This window comes from Chiloscyllium punctatum, chromosome 5 (genome assembly GCF_047496795.1).
Source record: "Chiloscyllium punctatum isolate Juve2018m chromosome 5, sChiPun1.3, whole genome shotgun sequence".
In the NCBI taxonomy this organism is placed as follows: Eukaryota; Metazoa; Chordata; class Chondrichthyes; order Orectolobiformes; family Hemiscylliidae; genus Chiloscyllium; species Chiloscyllium punctatum.
Window position 1 is genome coordinate 35,832,705 of NC_092743.1, and position 11,808 is coordinate 35,844,512.

General features: G+C 42.3%; 1 protein-coding gene across 2 annotated transcripts in view; it reads right to left on the reverse strand.

Annotated features, from left to right (window-relative positions):
- Window positions 1-11,575, reverse strand: part of LOC140476979 (xin actin-binding repeat-containing protein 1-like) — a 31,199-nt gene extending 19,624 nt beyond the window's left edge. For both annotated transcript variants that reach the window (XM_072570030.1, XM_072570029.1), the window contains exon 1: window positions 11,420-11,575. The gene's annotated coding sequence lies outside the window, so the exon portion shown is untranslated. The remainder of the gene's footprint in view (window positions 1-11,419) is intronic.
- Between the last annotated feature and the right edge of the window lie 233 nt (window positions 11,576-11,808).

Sequence of the window (11,808 nt, forward strand, 5' to 3'; positions counted from 1 at the left end):
GGATGAGAGAGTAAGAAGTAAACAATTGGTGGAAACAGAGACCAAAGAGAGAGAAGAACACTTGGACAACCAAAGGAGTTGATAATAATCAGCCTTGGAAAATGAATGGCTGCTAATGTGGACTCTTCGTGGCTAACAATAGGTTGTGCATAATAGCAGACCACGTGGTGGACAAGGCCTGGTGTGTGAGGCTTGGGATAAGGAGATTGGGGAAGGTGCCTCTAGCCCTAAAATTGTTGAACTCGATGTTGTGTCTAGAAGGTTCAAAACACTCCCCCACACCCCTACAGCACCTTTGTCTTCCAGTACAAAAGGTGTAACACCTGCCCTTTTACTTTCTCCCTCCTTGGTTACCCAACGCATCTTCCAGGTGAAGCAGTGCTTTACCTGCACTTCACACAATCTAGCCTACTGCATTTACTTCTCACAATGTGATCTCCTCTACACTGGGGAAACAAAGCATAGACTGGGTGACCGCTTTGCAGAACATCTACATTCTATCCATAGAAAAGACCATAGCCTCCAGTTGCCTGCCATTTCAACACACCACCTTGTTCCCTGGCCAACATGTCTGTCTCAGGCTTGCTGCAATGCTCCAGTGAAGCTCAATGCACACTTGGGAACTCTACAGCCTTCTGGACTCGATATCGAGTTCAATTTCAGGGCTTGAGGCAGCTTCTCCCACCCTTCCCCACTCCCCCCACCCCCACACAAGTCTTGTTATTACATCATTTGTTATTACACACAGCCCATTGTTAGCCACTAACAGTCCACATTAACAGTTATTCATTCTCCTAGGCTGATCATTATCAACTCCTTTATCTGTCCAACTGTCATCTTCTCTCTTTGGGCTCTATCTCCACCTATTGTTTACTCCTCACCCCCTATCCTCACCCTATCTTCTGCAAAAACAACATTTTCCTGGCTACAATCAGTTCCGAAGAAGGGTCACTGGACCCAAAACATTAATTTTGCTTTCTTTCCACAGATGTTGCCAGACCTGCTGACTTTCTTTCAGCAATTTCTGATTCTGTGGCTGAAAAGATTGATCCACTTAAGAAAACATTTTCTTTGCAAAACTCTAGGTCACCTGTTGCCCCTCTGACACTTTCCTCCTACTGCAGAAGCAAATCCAGTTTCAATATTGCAATGCTCCTCTCATTTCAGTTTGTTCAGCCAATATGGCCTCCCTAAATGTAGGAGACGCTGTCAATAGGTTGCCTTGTTGCCTTACACCTTCAGCTACCACTTGACTCCACCATACTTACCCACTCCATCGCAAATGCTCTTGAATGCCCTTTCCCCGCTCGTCTCAGTAAGGTTATTTACTTTTCCAACACTTTTGAAATAGTTTGGGCCAGATATGCATGGATGGACCTAAGTCCAAGATCCCTACCCCTTACCTGGTCCCAGTAATTTGCACCAGCATGGGGTAATGGTACAGGTAGCGAACTCACACTCTTGTACTCTCGATCTCGTCAACGTACACACCTCCAAGTGTCTCCCGATTCTTTTGAAGTTTTTCGGCATGGCTCCGAACAGTTACTATGAGTTAATTACTGATCATTGCATGCTTTCACAGAAGGGGGCTGCAGACTCAGCATGGATAAGCTGTGAATTGTTGGCCAACAATGTGTCAGTCGCTGGAGTTATCAACACTGAACAAACAACGACCTCAAGCAAAGGGAATGCCAGCCCTCCCATTGTGTGGAACAAGGACAGGAAGAGATTCTGATCCATCCCTACAGGAATCGCTGTCAGCTTGGCTTTAGGGCCTTAAGTTACTTACAATACATAATCGCAGGATCTGCTGTATAGTCACTCTGTTTAATAAATGTCCCATTACTGACTGAGGCTGGTTCCAAGCTTTTATTGTCGAGCTGGCTGACTGTCTAACATGTGTAAAGACCTTTTATTTCATTTGGAGATCAGAGATGGACAGCAGATCTGAAGGGATACCATGTAAAAAGTGCTGGACGAAGGGGGTAAGAACTTACCCAATGCCATCTTACCTTTGTGTGTGGTTGCATTAAGCTATGCGCAGACCCTCGGTATGCAAGCACCAAGTATCACTACCTACCTGTTCCCTCTGTTACAAAGGATAGGTCAGTGCCATGGAACCCTCCAAGTAGTTGGACTATCCCATATTATCTGTCCCTTATGCAGAAATTTGTAAAGAAAAACATCTTTGACCACAAGTCTGTTAGGAAGCAGTCAGCACATAGTGTACTTGAGACCCTTCAGGACAATAAGAGGGTTGACCTTATCAGGTGCATCCTGAGCAAGCTGCCATTTGGCATATTGTCTCATCACCCAAATTTTCTAACAAGCACCAAGATGTTGCTTGGCTGGCACTGAACTGAGAAGGCTTCTGCCTGTGACATCCTTTATACATACCCTGCCTCTCTGTGCCACGGCACGCTGCCCTCGACGTGGCTGCGCGGGGGGATAGAAACCGTCACACATCTCCTTCTGGAATGTGCCTTTGCAAAGGAAGTCTGGACAAAGATGCAGAGGTTATTGGTGAGGTTCGACCCGAGCAGCTCTGTGATGCAGGAGTCTGTGCTCTACGGTCTTGTTCCCTGGGATACACCTTCAGACAAACATCCACTGCAACCATCAACTCAGTGAGAGACTCACTTTGGTCTGCCAGAAACCTGCTGGTCTTCCAGTTGAAAGAGTTGACCCTGGCGAAGTCTTACACACTGGCATATTCCAAGGCCCAGGACTACGGGCTGAGGGATGCAGCAATGCTTGGGCAGCTGCTACCAGGGTGCAGTGGAGAAAGACTATCATTTAAAGTCTTTCTGCCAAGCACAACAGGGGTCCTTTCAGCCACCAGACCCTCTCAATGCCTCAATGTAAATGGTTCCTAGTACCCAGCATAATCAAGAACTGCCTTTCGAGGAGTTGCAACTATTGAGAAGGTCAAGCCCCAATGTTTATTTTTTCTGTGTTAAGAAAAACTGAATTGTCCTGAACTGCTTTAGTAACTGTGTATGTACATAAAGATTTCCTCTTTGAATAAAGTATACTTTTGCAATAAAAAGTATACTTTTGCAATAGAAAAAATGTGGAGACCTTTAGTGAATTGAGACTCCAATCTCCAATCTAACTTATTGAGAAGTCCACCTCGGAGTTTCTGTTCACAGAAGAGATAGAACTGGGACTTATTCTGCCTGCAGGACATCAAAATTAAATATTTTGATATGTAATTGTTGCTGCATTAGCAAACACAACAGCTAATTTTTAGAGAGATAGATCACCTTGGTCTCCCTTGTTCTTCATCATGATATGGAGGTGCCAGTGTTGGACTGGACTGGACAAAGTCAGATGTCACACAACACCAGGTTATAGTCCAGCAGATTTATTTGAAATCACAAGCTTTCAGAGCACTGCTCCTTCGTCAGGTGAAGGCCACTGACAAAGGAGCAGCACTTTGGACTATAACCTGGTGTTGTGTGACTTCTGACTTTGTTCTTCATCAAGCATTACCATGTCTGTGACCTGAAAGATCAGGCAGACCCTTAATTTAATATGTCACCTCAAAAATGACACACTTAAAGTTCAATGTTCCTTCAATACGAGAATGAAGTGCTCAATTTGTGTGAGACTCGTAATTTAGATTACCTTCACTGAGCTAGTACTTGTTTACCTGCGATTGATTACCTCAAAATATTTGTCTTGGATGCCCTGAAGGATGTGTAAGGTACTGTTTACATCCACACTCCCTCATTCTTGTAAGAGAGGGACTCTAAGGTGGATGTTGCACTGCCAGGTTTACCACACAGGCATAAGAGTACATGGAATAGAGGATTTGATGGAAATGGTGAAGGGATAGAAAACAAATGGATGGATGATGGGAAAAAGATGAGATAGCATTAGGGGTCTATGTTATGTTAGATTGGGCAATCTATTGCATTTATGTAACAATTTATATCCTTTATTCAAATAGTGCCAGGAAATCAACATCCTCTTAAACAGACGACTAGTCTTATATCATTATTGTTAATATCTCACCTGATTTTAACATTGTTTTACCTTGATAAACCACTGTTTCATGCTTAAACTCATGGGGTTGCATTTGAAGACAGAAACTTCCAGCCAAGAAGTGGTAGTGCTACTAAATGCTGCAGATTGGACTTAACAATTTATCCCTTCACATCATGAGCCACAGTATTAAGTAGGAAAAAAATGACTAACTTAATAAACACAGATGTCCAGCTCACTGATGGGAAAACTTCAGACATTGCACTGAAAAATAGATTTATCTTGGCCCAAAACAGACGTATGGGACAAATGCCCAGCAACAATATGGGTGATCTCATTACTAATTATGGGTAATCCTCTTAGTTTGCCAACTGTATTCAAGTATATTGTATTTAACAGCATAACGCTCTGTGTCCACCAAACATGAAGTAGAATGTTTATTTTTAAAGTGGGGCACACATGCCAGTGTTTTGAGAACGGTGGTAAAAATTACACCTTATGTCACAGGTCCAGAAAGGAGGAGGAGCTTGGATTTTGGCCTACATAGCAATTGCAGTGATGCGAGGTGCCAGAAAAGTTTTTCCCTTGCATCTGACATATCACCAATCTCATTGAAATTATTCGCATAAAAAATTCAGAGACAGCTTTCACTGAATACTTCAGGTAGTAAGGAGCTAAGAAAGAGTTGACCAAGATGGAGCATTACATTGCAAAGCCATTTTAGTGCAATGTGCCATGTTGAAAAAGGCAACCCAAAGAAGGGACTAACTGACAGCTCAGTTACCTGCTGGTGGTCATTGCAGAGACAGCTTGTGCTTTGGTGGATAATGCTTCAGTTAATGATCTTGCCAAACACTGGCTAACTGAGCTGGGCTAAATAAGTGGTTACTTAGATGTTTAACGAGGATTTTATACGGTGAAATGGTAGGCCCCCTACCTCTGGGCTAGATGGTCTAGCTTCAAGACCCACCTTCTCCAGGGGTATGCAATAACACCTTTGAACAGATTACAAGGTCTAACCACTATTAGAAGTTACATCACGACTTTCTGTGCATTTGATATTGGAGGTGTGAAGATATTTTAAAATATTGGAAGACATCTTGGGATAATTTGCCAAAGTTAACTTAACTCATGATAGATTATTGATGCAGACAAACATATAGAAATGAAAAAGCCCCACAGTGCCTAGGACCATGGTTCGATTCTATCCTTATTAGAGTGGTGCTGGAAAAGCACAGCAGGTCAGGCAGCATCCAAGGAGCAGGAAAATCGATGTTTCAGGCAAAAGCCCCTCATCAGGAATGAGGCAGGGAACCTCCAGGGTGGAGAGATAAATGGGAGGGGGGTGGGGCTTGGGAGAAGGTAGCCAAGCATGCAATAGGTGAATGGAGGTGGGGATGAAGGTGATAGGTCAGAGAGGAGGGTGAAGCGGATGGGTGGGAAGGAAGATTGGCAGGTAGGACAGGTCATGAGGATGGTGCTGAGCTCGCTGGTTGGAACTGGGGTAAGGTGGGAGATGGGGAAATGAGGAAACTGGTGAAGTCTATCCTTGGCAACTGTCTGTGTGGAGTTTGCACATTCACCATGTCTGTGTGAGTTTCTGCTAGGTGCTCCGGTTTCCTCCCCCAGTCCAAAGATGTGTAAGTTAGATGGATTGGCCATGCTAAATTGTCCATAGTGTTCAGGGATGTGCAGGCTGAGTTGGTTAGTCATGGGAAATGCAGGGTTACAGGGATAGGGTGAGGGGATGGGTCTGGGTGGCACACTGTCTGGAGGGTCAGTGTGGACTGTATGATTTTAAGGTAGACTGAGAATATTGAAATATTGAAAAAAAATCAGGACATACATATAGTTATTCATATGAGATGAGATGCGAACAAAAACAAAAAAAGTGAGAAATAGAAACATAAATATTGAAAGGGAGACAAAAATACAGATTTGATATAATTTCTTTCCCAGGACATCAGTGAAATGTCATGGAATCAGTACACTTTCATAACTCAAACTGGGTGACATCTCTTTACTTTTGACATAGCTCAACCTACTACCTGTTGGAATCTGGGCTTTATTCCAGCATGAGCCTTATTCCGGCATCCTGGGCATTATTAATTTGGGCCTTAATTATTAATTTTTGTCCAAAAATCATCAACTTTCACCCTTTTTCATCAATCTGGCCCTGCACAATCTTGCACAGATGGTTGTCCTGTTCACAGGTCTGGCCTGGTAATGTGGTCCTGTATAACAAGCCTGTGCCATTATAATTGTGGTCTGGTATAAAGGCCTGGCCTTTAATCCTGGCTCTGTCGCCTTCATACTGTTGCTAGGCCTAGGCCCTGCATTAGGAATCAATGCCCTGTGTCATAATTGTGGGCAAAATTCAGACATGACTCTAAAAACAGCAAAGTGGATTTCTGCCTGGTGACTGCTAGATCAGTTATTAACTATCAGTTTTTAAAGTAGGAAAACTGAGCATTGTCCTATTGATTGGCAAGTGATCATGCATCAGAAAGAATGTCCATCAAAGCTCCCGACAATTGTCTGCATTTTGCAAGAATGTGAAGTCACTATTTTTGGAAGGGAATCTGAAAGAGGTTCCCCTGAAGTCACAGCTGTTTGCGGAGTAATGGAATCCAGTTGGTGAAGCTGGACAGATTCTGCACATGAAACAATTACTTGGCTTCAAAATATTTCAGACTCACTGCTCCAGCCTCCTTAACCTGTCAACCCACTCTCACGATACAAATTCCTGGAGATTCTTTTGCAGTAGATGAAAGGTCAAGCCTTTCTCCTACTTAAAATGCCTAAACTCTGACTTGATGATGGCAGTTGGGAGGATGATGGTTATGGATTCAAGATCCAGTCCCCAAACCTGGGGCAGAATCCTGTGCTGCTGCCAGCCATGGGAAGCTTGGCAGACCAGGAAAATTAATTGTACAGGAGGCCAAAAAACAGGATTAAACTATGATGTTACGTACTTGGAAGTTTGAAGGCAAGTTGATCGATCTTCCCACTGGCAGAAACCAAGAAGTTTTGCATTTATGTCAATAAAAGACAATTGCAGCAGAATTAAGTGCATCTTTCAAAGTAAGTTACTTGCAAGCCAAAAATTGTTGGCTTCAGGTTCACAATTGCTTGTAAGTGCAGCAGGTGAGGTCATGTATATGCTGGAACTTGAGTGAGGAGCTAAGCTTGGTCCTCTTTGGCGAGTGTTGGTCCAACAACAGTCTGTGATACAGGCAGCAATCAAAAGGCTTGAGGGCAGGGCTAGGACTGAGCCAGTGAGAGAAAGAAGAAACAAGGGCAGGGGTAGCCTCATGAGGGAGGCTGTCTGAGGCAGGGAGAGAAGACAAGGGTGCTGTGATGTGTGGGAGAGATAGATCTACCTTCCTAGATGTGGTGACCATGTCGATGAGTCGAGGAGAGGATATCTTGGGTAGAAGACTGTAAAGGGCAGGATTGGTGCTTTCAATGGTTGGGTCTTTGAGTTGGACAGCGGGTGCTGGTCAGTGGATGAAAGAATCGGAGACTGATTAGCAATGGGTTAGGTGGGATGTGGATGTGTACGGATGGAAGTTCCCGAGTCATTTTTGGGTATCAGATAGTCTCAAAGAGGACTCTCAAATTGTACAGTATAGGTTGTGCATATAACAGGAAAGGTTCGGGTCAGAGTGGGTATGGGAATGATAATAGTTGCAGTCAAGGGGAGAGAGAATGTGCATGACTATTATAAGGTCAATGGATAATGGGGAGAGGTTCAAAGCACTTGTTCTCTGACACTCAGTTTGGGTTCCCTGAGCCACTCAGTTCCTTACCACATCACAGACCTGATGCAAACGTGGACAAGAGAGCCAATTCCAGAGGTGGGAGTGAGAGGGGCTGCCCATGAAACTGCATTTGAGCAAGTGTGACACCAAGGTGCCCTAGTAGAACTGGAGTCAATAGGGATTAGGGAGAAAATATCGACACTCATTCATGCAGCAGTGTTACCATGTATAAAATGCACAGCAGAAATTCACTGAAACTCCTGAGATAGCACCTTCCAAATCCAGAGCCAGTACCATTTCGAAATGGCAAGAGCGGCAGATGCATGGGAACACCAGGGCTAAAGTTAGAGTGACTGCCCTTGGCACATTTGACTGAGTGTGACATCAAGGGACTCCAGTAAAACTGGAATCAATGGCTCACTCAGTAAATAGAGTGCAGCAAGCACTCACATACAACTACTGGCTATGCACAGGAGGATTATCAACACCTTGAGGACTGTGTCTCAGCTTGGGTCTTCAGAGGCGCAGAGAAAAATTTGAAAACCGAAAAAAATCTTCAATGTTATGAATCTTAAATGGAGGGCATTTTGAGATAAATTGCATTTTCTATCTTAATTATAAAGTGGAGAGTCACTTTTCAATCCTCCAGAACTGTTAAATGATATGTTTCCAACAACTGATACATATCTTTTACATTCAGAACCAGCCAAATTATGTTAGACAGCCTTGTTAGTGATTCTCACAAAACCCACACACACACTAATGTCATCTCAACTTATCAGACCTGCTTTTGTTATTTTTAACTTTACCTTCATCCCTAACAATTCCAAAACTCTCAAACATTGGAGAAGCCATGTTGGGATTTACTTTAGAAGTTCCTCTACTCCTATGTCACAGATAGCACATTCTGCTCCATGTTCTTCATGGGAGATGTTGGTGTAGTCATGATGGCCATGAGCTAGTTAACGGGAATCCCAGGCTAATTATTTTTATTCATTCATAGGATATGGATGATACTGGCTGGACCCAGCATTAATTGTCCATCCCTAATTGCCCAAAGGGCAGTTAAGAGTCAACAATATTCTAGAGCCAGATACATGGGCCAAACCAGGTAATGTCCTTCCAAAATGGATATCACAAATGGTTTAATGACAAAATAGTTTCATCTTCATTTTTATTGGATTCAAATTTATGGAAAAATGGTTTCATTTTCATTTTTATTGGATTCAAATTCCATCATCTGTCATGGTGGAATTCAAATCCAGAACATGATCTGTGTTTCTACCTTAATGGGAGAAAGTGAGGACTACAGATGCTGGAGATCAGAGTCAAAAATGTGGTGCTGGAAAAGCACAACAGGTCAGGCAGCATTCTTGCTGAAGGGCTTATGCCCGAAATGTCGACTCTCTTGCTCCTCAGATGCTGATTGACCTGTTGTGCTTTTCCAGCGCCACACGTTTTGACTCTCTACCTTAATAGTCTGATGATAATACCATGAGATCATCACATCACGACTGCTAATTTGAACATGAGTTCAAATCCCACCCTGGCAGCTGCTGCAATTGAAGTTTAATTAATAAAATCTGGAATGTAAAGCTGTTCTCAATAATGTTGACCATGAAATTATCATTGGTTGTTGTAAAAATTCATCTGATTCACTCAGGCCCTCGAGGGAAGGAAAGCTACCACATACATTTGACTCTTGGTCCATAGCAATGCAATTGCCTTTTAATAGCAAGCCACTCAGGTCAAGGATAATTATAGATGGCAACAAATACTGATCTTGCCAGCACTACTCACACCCTCTGAAAGAATTATAAAAAACAGTTTAGCTAATTACATTTTACTTCTTGCTCTTCTCCGGACTATATCTTTTGTGGACTTCTCTTATTAAACCTATTCCTTTGCTACCTCATTTCCAATATGCTAAGCTTATTCTAAACCTTACTGTTTTGCCTTAGCCTCTGAACTCCTTCCCTTAATTTCTACTTTTTCCTTGGTAGCTGGTTTCCTACTGTTTTGCTAATCTTGTTATAATGCATTAAGGTTAGAATCCCAATTTATGTAACCTCTATCGCATCCAGTGGATAGCTAAACTTCTTAGCAACTAATTCATTACATTTTTAAAATGTAGTCTTATAACATAGACAAAGGAACTATCTTATTGTATGATCTTAGAGGTCTATGACATTTATTAAATTCACTTTGTGATGCATTAGAAGACTAGAGAGCTTCAAATACATGTGGTTTGAATTCAGCTGTAATTCTAGTACTCACAGTGGATCTAAGAATTATAACATTATTTTCAGGTCAGAGGAAATAGTCAGCTAACATATTGTATTAACTATTGAGTCATGGCAATATTGATACAATTTCTTTGTAAACTAAATCACAGTCCCACAGATTTAGCTGTATCATGAGTTTAATAGGTATCTCTAAGCCACATGGATAGTTTATCTATAATTCTCAATAGCACTTTTACAAAGGAGAAATCAATTACCCCACCACTGACAACAGTTTCTCACTCTTGTGAGAAGGCAAGCACATTGCTGGAATTACCAGTGACTATCAATGTCTGGGCCTTAGCCTTTGTTACAGTATGTCATCCTGCCCTTCTTACAGAACAACATCCAGCACCTATATTGGCCATTCTGGTTTATCTGTAATTGTGTTGTAAGTTGCAATTACTTTTCTGGAAAAGGTTTTTGAGCATGTATAAGTACAGAAAAGGACAACAACACTTGAAAAATGACAGAATAGGAGAGAGTTCTGAAGGCTCCTTGCAAGGGGTCCCTGAGCCCTGTTCACACCTATATCACTGGGTTAAAACCCTGCAATTCCCTTCCTCTTGGCATTGTGTGCACACCAAGGCCAAATGGAGTGTAGCAGTTCAAGAAGGTAGCTCACTATCATTCCTGATGAAGGGCTTATGCTGAAATGTTGTCTCCTACTCCTTGGATGCTGCCTGACCTGCTGTGCTTTTTCAGCGCCACACATTTTGACTCACACTGTCACCTTCTCAAGGGCAACTGGGGATAGGGCAATAACTTTCTGCAGTGCAAATAGGGATGGGGCAATACATGTTGGCCCTGCCACTGACACCCAGATCCCATGAAAAGGTTTTTTAAAATGCATCTCCAGTCAATAAACTCCAGTTCTATATGGGACTTTCGAACAACAAATACTTTATATCAAATCTTTTTAACGCTTCATATAGTTGCTACTGAAAGATTTCACTGATAAAAGTTGGAAGGTAGTGTATAGAACAAGGCTTGTCAGATTAAGCTTGATGTGTCGAATAGCAAAAATGGACTAACCCTTCATTTAGCTGAGAAATATCATTCTTCAAATAAGAACTGGATTATAAAACTAACCTTAATCCTCAATGGGCAACGTACCACATAACACGTTACTTTTAATGCTTACGCCTTTATGAGCATGAATTTGGTCTAATCGCACAAATAAGGCTTATCATGGAATCAGCATTGAAATCGTGGTAAAGAAAATTAAAGATGATGTAAAGTGAACAATCAACCTGCAATTTTATATTTTAAACTTTGAGCACCACTTTCATTCCACATTGTCCATTCATCTTCTGAAGACAAAGCCCTTTATAAAAAGGGCTTAGAATATTCTTAGCAACTCACATGAGGTACACTACTTACCAAAATCTTTCTCTTCGCTATGTTGTTTTCTTTGCCTTTTTTTTTGCCGAATCCCAGTTGAAAGCTTGAGTCCTAGTAGTAGTAATAGTGGAAGGAGTCCTGCTCCCAGCTGTGTCTGTGACTCTTTCAGGCTCAGGGAAAATGCCGACAGCTGATTCTATTGCTGCTCTATGTTTGGGAGAATAAGCCGACTCTATTTATAGGGTATTAGGAGTCTGGCTGCTCCATCAGGCTGAGTCAATCACTGCTTCCAGAAATCATTGTAGGACTCACGCCATTGACATCCCTGCAAGCTGAGCATGCCAAAGGCACCTGCTCATTCAGCCGAGTTCGCAAGACAATGCGGGAATAGGTGTGCAACCATGCCACTTGAGTAAGTCTGTACAAGT